We start from the raw sequence: 12,217 nt of genomic DNA, 5'->3' as shown, positions 1-12,217 counted from the left end.
ATATACATAAACATCTAAAACACAAGTTAAAATTTCAAAGATACAGTTATAGATCATATATATAGTTTACACATGACCACATTAAGAATAATAACACCAAATTGGACAAAGATCAAATGAGATAAAACTACATCTCCACCAGAAGCCCAACAATTTTTTCTCACTCTTTCTTTCCTCATAAAACAAAAAAATAAAATATAACTATCAAAAGAAAACCAGCGTATTTAAGAATTCAAATACAAGTTAGTTGTATCAATTTCTTTTGATAAGGATAATGTATACCCATGGCTCTCTAGATACATACATATAATATATAAATATATATAACCTTAAATTTTGGTTAATTATTAGCCCTGAATTTTGTTGAATTGGTCACACCTGTTCCTCACCTCTCCTTGCTTACCAGTCTTCACTCCAAGCACAGAAACCTTCTCCATTGCCCTAGCAAAATCTTGAAAGAAAGCTTGTTCATCTTTTGCATATAATTCCACAATTGGCCTTGTCCTTGGATCAGAACCCATCATAGCATCTGTTCTCAATAAACCCAAACCCTTCAACACATTTTGGTAATATGCATTGTCAAATTTCCCTGGTGACCTAACATCATTAAAAGCAGCCATATTAGGGTCAGTAGTGTAGTTTTTGCAAACTTCTCTCAACCCTTTAGCCAATTTTGGATGAAGTGTGGGATCAATCTCAGATGTTTTGCTGTAGTTGAAAATTCTGTCGCTGAATTCCTTGCAATGAGTAAAACCAATTGTGTGTGCACCAGTTAATGCAACCATTTCCTTAATAGTAAAATTCTTTACGGTAAATTTGCTAATAATATCATCCATTGTCATTTTTGTTGTTGGAAGAGCTTTTTCAGTTCTTGAACCATCAGATACACGACTATCTTTTCTTCCTAACCTCACAGGATAAAATGGACCACCAACCATCTTAACAAGATCCCTTGTTGCTTGTGCAACAATGTCAGAACATGAAACAACACCAGGACATGCCATTTCCAATGCATTTTTTATTTTATTAATGATGTCGTATGCATCGCCTGAGAGGGAGAGGTTGAGTTCTGCGTCTTTTTCAGCGTGAGGGTTGTAAGCCGTTGAAGAGATGAGGATCGATGCATCACAACCGTCGGTGATGCAATCGTGGAAAAAGAGACGGAGGAGTCCCGGTGCTGTTGCCGGGCTTGCGCTTTGTTTGTTGAAGATGTTTTCTCTAACAATTTTTTCAAAGTCAGGACATGTTTGTTTGTAGTAGTCAATGTTGAGTTTAGCTGAAGCAAAAGAAAATGGAAGGGAAATGAAGAGAAGGAAGAGGATAGGGAAAGCCATGGGAAAATAGTTATTCATGAGATTGATTTTTTTTTTTTTATTTTCCAAGAGAAGTTTTAAGAGCTAAGAGACTCTATTTTTCCTCTCTTGGGTTTGTAAATGAGAATCCCTTTTGGGAAGGAAGGAAACAAATTAAGGTGAGGGGAAGAGAATGCATATGTGCCAAGTTTGGGGACAATGAGAGGTGGGAAAAAATGGAATACAAGGTGTGGAAGAGAGGGGTTTAAGGAGTTTTTTTGTTATCATTGTGTGTTCAATGGTTTATTTTTGGATTTTGCTATTTTTGCATGGTCAATTAACTTCTTGTGTTTTGCATCGTTAATCTACTTCTTTTAGAGACTATTTTTATATGTAAAAAGAATCAAATTGAATTAATTATGAGGGCAACAATGTTACTGATTGATATAGTAAAAAAAATTAGTGATGCATGTCTATGGGGGGAAATTTTAGGCTTATAATTTTGTTTTTGTTTACAACAACTTGTGTTTGAACGTATAATGCGCTTGTCCAAAGAAAACCCGAGAGTTTTGTAAAATTAATGTGTTTGGGGCTATGCCCCTTATTGCATGGCTCTTATAAAATATGTAACAAACAAAATGTGTCTTTCATTCTTAAAAAAAAGGTGTCTTATAAAATAATTTAAATTATGTAATAAAATATATATGTATACACGTTGTCCCGTTATATTTAGTGAAATTCTAGCCACCAGATCATTTAATAAAAAAAAATATACATTTACTATATTCATTTGCAAATCGCGTAAAATCACTTTAATCATTTCTAACATTTTCTTAGCTCGATATAATTTTACATTTGCAAATCGCGTAAAATCACTTTAATCACTGCTAACATTTTCTTAGCTCGATATAATTTTATTTTATCTAAATCTCTTAGATCAACAAGGATATTATTTGTGTTTGTAAAAAAAGAAAGAATATTCTTTGTGATTTGGCTAACGATAATATGTATTTTCTTTTATTTTGTTTCTCATTTAATTACTTAGTCCCTTAACTTTATTTTAGGTAACAATTTAGTCCTTTATCTTTTTTTTCATTTCAATTTTGTCCTTTTGATCCATTTACATATGAATTTTTATGCTTAAAATTCATGATTTTATTTTCTTATGGTCTTTCAGTCTTCAAATCTATGATCCTTGTCTATGTTTGCATAAGAATATTAAATTTGAAGCTTGAAAATGTATATGAAAATGGACAAAAAGGACCAATTTGAAATGAAAAAAAGACAAAGGACCAAACTATTACCTAAAATTAAGTTAAGGGACTAAAAATGTAATTTTGCCATTAAGTAGATAAGCAAGAAATTTCTTTCACTGATTTGGATTTGAGGAAGATGCATGTGTTGATAGCTGATAAACATGGCACATAGAGTGACGATATTTAGTGGTAAATTTGAATCTGATGATTCATGGCTGAAAGTCACATATAAGGATTATAGGTTGCATTAGTTCATTATCTTGAACAACTTCATAACATTTGATTTTTCCTTGTTGATAAATGTGAACCTTAAGGCATCACCAGATTTGTAACCATTGATTTGACAGAAAAAGTTCCAATGATTTCCAATTAGTGTAGTACATATGCCCTCAAAATTGTAACCTTCCTTAATGCAACAATCGACCTCAGATCCTTGAGCACCATACAATATTATGTCCTCAAATCCGGGAGATGTCAGAATCTCACCTTCAACAACATTAAGAATCTGTGATATATAATATAACATATTTTAAATTAGATTGATTCAATCATATACTTAATCATGTTGGAATGATTAATTGTATTTACCAATTCGTTTGCTGAGACACAATATTCAGTAAGTGTGACATCAAAGAAATTGTTTTTGCTGCTGCTCAATTTGTAAGTGGTTGAAGATGGTAACTGTGACAAATTCATAGTTTCTTCATTATGAATAGTGATATGGAAATAGTTGTTTCCAATATATGAAAATAATAGCAACCTGCTTCCCATGATTTCATATACTTTTCGGACTCGATTCCATCCATCAGTGATTAAAGGATGAACAATACTTTGATTAAACTTGACTGTAGTCTTCTTGTTGTGATTATCAATCAATGTCCAGTTAGGTCCAAGTTCCATATGAAACTCATCAATGAACATTTTAGGAATTTCTCCCCATGGCTGAATTAATATTAGGTATTTTTTTTGAAGAAATTAATATTAGGTAATTTGATTATATAGTTTTAAGAATAGTGGGAAAAGAAATAATTGTTAACGATTGTAAAGTAAACAATTTGTCACCTCATTCAAGATATGAGCTGTAAGGAATCCACCCTTGATGTTATTGTTCCTTAATCTGGCCTTAATTGCTCCCATGATAAAATTTGTTGGTTTTTTGTCAGTTGGATCTATATATTTAGTCTGAAATTCACATTGACAATAATAAATAATATTTATAATGAAGTTACATACTCAGAGACACACCTTTTAAGTAAAGAATTTAAAAAGTGAAATAATTTTCTTATATAAAGTAACTTAAACCAATTTAAGTTAACATTTTCATGAAGTAGGATATTGAACTATTTTCTAAAATTGAATTAGCATAAAATAGTTCGTCTATTATTCTAGTAACACAAACTAAAATATAAAATAATCATGTTATTAAGTATCAGATTAGTTCATCATAATTTCAGTTAGATAAGTTGAAGGACAGATAGTTATTTGATTTCTTGAACTGGATAAATAATGAACAGTCATGGTAACATATCAACGAAACACTAAAAGAAGAAATATATTAATATTCTCAAATGATATAAATATAAGATACATTCTTAAAATAATGTTGTAAAGAAGGTTAATTAATTGAGTAATAAAAACCTGAGTTTCTGGTTATAGATGATAGAGGTTGTGCATATTATGGTAGAGGTGCAATATAAATAAAATGTGTTGTGAATATATTGTAGTGGCAATAACATCAAAATCTTACTTAGTATTGGTAATGATTGAGAAGGAAACTCAACCTGGATTATTAGAAATGAAATATTTGGGTTGTGGATGATTTAAAAGGAAACATTGAATAGTTATGAATAGGATGCTCTGCAGTTGAACAGTGTATGACATTGATTGAAAATATTGTCATTGTGTGTGTGTGTGTGTGTGTGTGTGTGTGGGTGTGTGTATATATATGACGAGTATACAATTAAAAGCATATAATGTGGGAGGTTGAGAGTCAAATTGATTTGAATATTCTACATTTAGAATCGCAATTATATATAATAGCATAAATGTACAAACAACAAAGGTTCCCAATAGAGTGAGATTGGGATGCATTTAAATCTTCTGCACTTATAGTGTAATAATGCTTTAGTACAAAAAAGTGGAGAGTTTCACATGGAGAAATCTTGTTGGAATTAAAAATGACATGTTTGATATGTTAATCCTAACAGTGTAGTTGTATGCGTTTGATTAAGTAACAAAATTTATTGTAGAGATGCATGTTAATAAACACTAATTAATAATGTATTGAGAAGAAAAAATGCACATGACATTGTTTTCCAGTATGCTTATGAATGCAAATTAGTGGGTTCTGGAGTCACAAATTTTTGATAACTCAAGGCTAATTATATAGTTTACATCACATGTCATGACAAATGACAAAGTCTAAAAACTAATCAACACAATCCACAATAAAATTAGGAGGCTTCAAGCTCAATATAGCAAAGAATATATGAATAAAAATATCACATATCACAATTCAATTAAAACCGAAACTTCATAGTTCAATTATGATTTTATAGCAACCTAAATAAAAAAATAAACACTTGAAATAAAATCAAACACAGTAAGTAGCAATCCACATGAGAAGGTAACACAATCAACATGTGATGTTTAAATAGACCTAATTATACAACAAAGATAGGTTTCCCATTAATTAAGAAGACATAATAGTAACACTTGCAACATTACTCGTCTTGATGTTATTAAATGTTGCCCCAATAAGTTGTAACAGGCAAATTCATAGGTTGATCATCCTGTCAACAAATAACATCTCAGGTTATGGTACATATACGTAGTGTTATAGTTTAATTGACTTATAAAAGAATTGAGATATAATTAACTAATTTTTCTTCCAATAACATCTCTGGCTTTAGTGTAAATTTGAACGGCATTGACTTGATTTTTTGTGTACTACGTGTCTGCTTGAGAATTTGGAAGGCTTCCATTTATAATTTTCACTAATTACCATTGTAAAAATACTATCACCCCAATATATGAGGAAAACTTTATGGTACTTTTCCTTCAACCTATAGGTTTTACCAATTTCAGGCCAGCCAGTTGTAATGAGAAGATGCATTGTGTCTTGATTCCACTCAACATTAAAAACATGGACACCATCTATTATTGTCCATTTCCTTCTTAAGGTATGACTCCATCGATGTATGAAGTAGGGATCGATCTCAGCAAAGGGCTAGAAATAAAAATCGATAATAAATCTAATTTAATTTGAATAAACATTTAACAAAGGCATTTAACAATGTCTACTTAAAGTGACATTTTTTTGAATTAAAGTGGACATGTGAAAATAATAATAATAGTATAACAAAGGATTTATAAGCAATTGACATGTGTCAAAGAAGTAACACAATTATAAATTGAACACCTAAAACAATTTTAATAACGGGTAGCTACATAATTTGATAGTATTTTGTTTTTATATATTGTTAATGGATTATACGACTACAGTACAACACATCTCCAATCGAATAGGTGGAATGAAATGGTCCCCACACCTAACATCTCCAATCCCAACTCTGCAGCCACGCGCCTCTAGGAATGGTTGTCAAAACATCATGCTCGTGTGAGCAACACATGTCACCCACCTCCTCATCCCACTTTTGAAGAATACACTGCATCTCAGAGAATAACACCTCATAACATCCTGCAGTCAAACACACTTGTCACCTACACAACCTTAACCAATAAGAATATCATAGAAAATGAATTTCTAAGTACAAAACCATAGCGGTCTCCTACACGCTATACCAAATCACCATCAGCCTGCGCAGAGGGATTATGGTCCACATCTATCTATTCTATCTATCTAAACCTAAAGGGGAAAGCTCCAGTCCAAAATAATGAGCCTGGTACATGAAGTTTTTACTATTTTATTGCAATTAATTAATGAACCAAAAGATAATCAAAATGAACAATTAGGGGACACATAAGCATATTTTTTATGTGGCAAAAATGTTATGGCTGAGTTTAAAATTGACAGATATATTGTTGGAAAAAGTTGTAGAGATTTTAATTTTGATACATTTACTTAAAAACCGATTATACAAAAAATAAATTTGATCATAACAATTTGACTTTCAAATCAAGTTACAAGTTGGCATGTGCATCCCATCCTTCTTTGGGTCTGATGTACATGCAAATCTCTCTCTTTCTCAGCTACATATCAGGCAACTAAATTAAAACTAAAAACCATCCATAAACACTACACATATCATAAGCCATATAGCAAACCTAAACACTCCTCAAAAAACATGAAACCTCAAAAAACTATGATGATCATCTTGGCATTTACCACTTTCATTACACTCATTTATGGATCCTTAAGGGAATAATTTCCATGTCTTGTTGATGACAATCTTTCACCTGAATTTCTCTCCTCCAAGACAATATACTTCAACACGAGTCTTGATCAAATTCCATAATTTGTGGATTGGAGAGAAAGAGGAGTTGTCACCTCTGTTAAACGCCAAAGGAGATGTGGTGAGTGGTTAACTATGATTTAGTGGTGTGATAAGTTCTCTAATTTTGAATGTAGTGGAATTTTATTTTTACTTTGGAGCTATTTTACTACATAGTGTAAAATACTTTTCATTTGAATTAGTATGTTTTCTTAAACCCATTTGCATTATTAATTGATATTTGATCTCAATTATCATACCTGAGGTCTGCAGTAAGATTTCTCAATTATATCATAATCTCAAATTGAAATTGTATTGTCTAAGTCGTTTGATTGGGATTAATCTGAATTAGTTAACTCAGATGGGAAGTGGGTAGAAATAGAAATATTTGATATTTGACCTTCCTTAAATTTCTGATTAGTGAACTGTGATATAAGTTCTTTGTCTTAATTTATTTTGAGCTTTCATCAGTGAACTGTGATAGAAGTTCTTTTTTGTGTTGCAATCGTAGATTATGTCCATTAAGTCATCTCCATGTGTTGGAGCCATCTTGGTTATAACTTGCAATTTCAATTCAATATTTAGCATTGAGAATTAGCTTTGTTTTGTAATTATCTGTCATTTGAGGTTCATGCTTTGTTTTGTAATTTTATCTTACCACAGAGGCTACAACAAAGAGTAAGTTGGCTTAACTGAATGAGGAGCTTAACCACGGTTTTCAGGAAAATGTTTTTTAAGCTTTCTTTCCGGTATGGTGATAATATTTTGAAAACACGAGGGGGTGAATGAGTGTGATTTTGAAAAGGGTAAAAATTGGTATTTTTTATGGCTTGTAGGGGTAAAGATATAATTGTTGGGGTGTAGGGTAAATTTTTTCTCTTTTAAACTTATTTTGTCGAATGAAAGATAATTGCAACTCTAACATAACTTATTTTGTCACAGGGTCTTGTTGTGCATTTGCTACTATGACAACTCTAGAAGGCATGTGGCAGATAAGAACGTGTAATATGATCTCACTTTCAGCTCAAAATCTAGTTGACTGTGATCTGGTAAGCCACGGGTGTAAGAATAGTTCCGTTTTTAGAGCTTTTGAATTTGAGCTAAATTTATCCAAACAGGGCTATAAACTATATTACTGTAGAAAACATTTATAGTTCATAAATGACAATAACTTTGGCAATGACAATAACATGTTCGATATCAACATAGCATAACTTTGGCCATGACGAATGAGAAAGGACAAATATAAGAGGGTTGTATTGGATTGAGATTTTAAGAGATTGTTTTGGTAAAAAAAATCTTTAAGATTTTAAAAGACTTTGTTTGATTTTGTGAGATTTTAAAATACTTATTTTAAAAAACTTTTTACACTCAATATTTATAATACAAATTTTAATGTATTTATAACACAGATTTCAATGGATTTATAACACTGACTTTTACACTTAAGACTTTTAAGATTATTTTTTTAATTTGAATAAAAAATAAAACTGATATAAAATTCTTTTATAAGTGATTATTGCTTTTCCATTAAAAAAAAAGTGACTATTGCGTAAAAATTCGCTTTGCATTTTGTTTGCTAAGCGACCCATTGTCATCATGCAATCCCCTATTTATAGCATCCACACGAAGGTGCAACACCTTAGTAGTTTCATCTATGATCCAAGCTATGTAACTATCTTTGTCTTTACCATTTTATCGGTTATTTTCTTATTGTGAATCCCTCATTCGATCACTAATATATATAAGAAACAAACTAGTTATTTCACTGGAACAATTGATGTTTCCTAATTATATATTCAATAAAAATAAAGAAAAAACTACCTAATAATAAAAATAACACTCACTTATTATAAATAATGATAATAAGTAATAACAATAACAACGAAAATTATAAATAATGATAATAAAAATAACAACCAAAACTATAACCCAATATCAATGAAAAGAAAATAATTTACCAATATAAGCAAATAATATTAGTGAAACAATTGTCAAAAGAAAAAATAACAACAAATCATAAAATAAAATAAAAAAAATGAATTGTTGTTGTAAAAACAAAACAAATCGGACAAGAATTTGGAATAGAAAAAACATGGCATACAAAGAATCGGACAAAAAATGAACAACTAATCAGAAAAAAAGCAACAAATCAACAAAAAAAAAGGGTAAAATAAACAAGAAATCGGAATAAAATAACATGTCATACAAAATAACAAAAATCATACCAAAAAAACAATCGGTTAAAAAAACAAGAAATCATAACAAATATCTATAGATTTTTGAAGAATTTGACAGAGAAAAAGAAGAAGAAAAGTCGGCATAAAACAGAAGATACAAACAAGGGTTTGGAAGAGAATGACAAAATCTCAAGAGTTTGTGTGAGGTTGTTTGATGAGAGTAGTATTTATATTTTTAACTAAAAAGTCTCACAAAATCCATTCCATCTAAGAATCCATCAAAATCTATAGATTTTTGAATACCAAGAGATAATTTATAAGTCATGAGAAATATCAATTGAATACCAACAGATTTCGTTGCTCTGAAAAGAAAGTCATGATTGTCTTAATTGAATACCGCAAGATTTCTTTATATTTTATAAAAGTCTTAATTGAATACCGCTAAACTTTTTTATTATAAAAAAGTCTTTTAAAATCCCTTGAAATCACAATCCAATACATCCCCCTAAGACCCTTTATTCATCAGGAAGAGTAAACTGAGATGCATATCGAATGGAGCTTCTCATTTAGAGTACAATGACAATAACATGTATTGATATTAACATAGCATAACTTTGGCCATGACGAATGAGAAAGTATAAAAACTAATCAACAGGAGAAGCTCAGCATGACCCACATGCCATGACGAATGACAAAGTCTAAAAACTAATCAACACAATCCACAATGAAATTAGGAGGCTTCAAGCTCAATATAGCAAAGAATATATGAATAAAAATATCACAGACCACAATTCAATTAAAACAAAAACTTCATAGTTCAATTATAATTTTATAGCAACCTAAATAAAAAAACAAACACTTGAAATAAAATTAAACATAGTAAGTAGCAATCCACATGACAAACTCAACACAATCCGCTAATTTTTATCCTCTAATAAGATTTTATAGAAAAATTGATTCGCTGAGACATAAAAACAAACACCTTGCATGCGAAATTTAATACATTTTGATGAAACTACATGCGAAACATTCCAAAACACTGTGGAATTTCATACCTTGCAGAATAGATGGTTAGTGATAGTCACAGAGATTTCTCCTTCTTTTACATTCCAAAACTGAGAAACAACATATTATGCATGAGAAATCAATCACATTCCAATCAAAAGAAATAAAAAAAAATCGAAATACATGCAACACAAAACAAATCGAAACACATACTAACATGTTTTCCTTCATATTACAATGTGAAATCCAAACAAATCGAAGGTCAGAAGTTTAATGGGAGAATAGAAAGAAATTTTTGGTTGAGGGGTTGAGGATGAAAGAAACGGCGCAGGGGGAGAGAAAAGATGAAATATAATAGCTTTGTTTTGGTTGTAGAGGGAAAGAGAAAAGAGGTGGTTGTTTTTGAATTAAAGTGGCATTTTTTTAAATTAAAGTGGACATATGAAATAAAATAATAATAATAATATAACAAATGATTTATAAGCAATTGACATGTGTCAAAGAAGTAACACAATTATAAAATTAACCGTCAAAGAAGTAACACAATTATAAAATCCTTTATTATAAAAGCTAGAGTTGTTTGGCAATCATGTTTGCCCTAATCCTCTCTACTTTGCCCTTATTCCTTAACTTTTTTCCCTCCTAAACATTATTTATTGCTCGAGTAATCTCAACCGTTCAAGCACTTGATCACATCCATTTATTCAAACTTGAAAAAAGTTCTCTCACTTCGTTAATGCAATTGAATACGTATTAAAGCCTAATCAAGTCAGTCAACAATCACCTACAATAATTGCTAATTCCATTGCCAATCAGAAATAACATAAACATCCCTTAGAAAGTGGCAATTGAAAATGTTTGACGCATGCATTTTTTACACTATACTGTTTCACGCATACACTAATTCCTATCACATTATTCTACTGACATTTCAATGTTTCACGCATGCATCCTTTATTATAAAAGCTAGAGTTGTTTGGCAATCATGTTTGCCCTAATCCTCCCTACTTTGCCCTAATTCCCTAACTTTTTCCCCTCCTAAACATTATTTATTGCTCAAGTAATCTCATTCGTTCAAGCACTTGATCACATCCGTTTATTCAAACTTGAAAAAAGTTCTCTCACTTCGTTAATGCAATTGAATACGTATTAAAGCCTAATCAAGTCGGTCAACAATCCCCTACAATAATTGCTAATTCCATTGCCAATCAGAAATAACATAAACATCCCTTGATAATTGCTAATTCCATTGCTAATCAGAAATAACATAAACATCCCTTAGAAAGTGGCAATTAAAAATGTTTGACGCATGCATTTTTTACACTATACTATTTCACGCATACACTAATTCCCATCACATTATTCTACTGACATTTCAATGTTTCACGCATGCATTTTTACACTATACTATGCTATCCGATATAGAGTGATAGGAAGATATGTGTTTCAAGGTGAAATTTCCCTCGAACTTTTATTTGTTTCTATGCGTTATGCACTAATCACTCTACCAATTACTAACTATTAAAAGCAATTAACTATGTACTTATTACAAAAATTAACATGTATCAAGGTTGGTTCGATTTTGAATAGTAATTATTACGTACTGTTAATGGCAATTAAGAGCAAGGGAATTAACACGTATCAAGGGAATTAACTACGTACTTATTTCAAAAATTAACACGTATCAAGGTTGATTCCATTTTGAATAGCAATTATGACGTAATGTTAATGGCAATTAAGAACGTGGTTAATGGCTTGAAAACATCGTTAATGACAATTAAAAACTTTTAAGTCGCATATTTTCATATAGGAATTACTTTTAATTGCTTTTATGCATTATGCACTAATCACTCTACCAATTACTACCTATTAAAAGCAATTAACTACGTACTTATTACAAAAATTAACATGTATCAAGGTTGGTTCGATTTTGAATAGTAATTATTACGTACTGTTAATGACAATTAAGAGCAAGGGAATTAACACGTATCAAGGAAATTAACTACGTACTTATTTCAAAAATTAACACG

General features: G+C 30.6%; 1 pseudogene across 1 annotated transcript; it reads right to left on the bottom strand.

Moving 5' to 3' along the window:
• Positions 1 to 15: 15 nt before the first annotated feature.
• On the bottom strand, positions 16 to 6,325 carry LOC146957800 (peroxidase 41 pseudogene; annotated as a pseudogene). The gene has a single exon (XR_015024105.1). The product of XR_015024105.1 is annotated as a peroxidase 41 pseudogene (transcript).
• Positions 6,326 to 12,217: the final 5,892 nt, after the last annotated feature.

This window comes from Medicago sativa, chromosome 1 (assembly GCF_051527215.1).
Source record: "Medicago sativa cultivar Bolivia chromosome 1, Bolivia_mono, whole genome shotgun sequence".
Classification (NCBI taxonomy): Eukaryota; Viridiplantae; Streptophyta; class Magnoliopsida; order Fabales; family Fabaceae; genus Medicago; species Medicago sativa.
The sequence above is the reverse complement of the archived record's forward strand: the minus strand, read 5'-3'. Positions and strand labels throughout refer to the sequence as shown.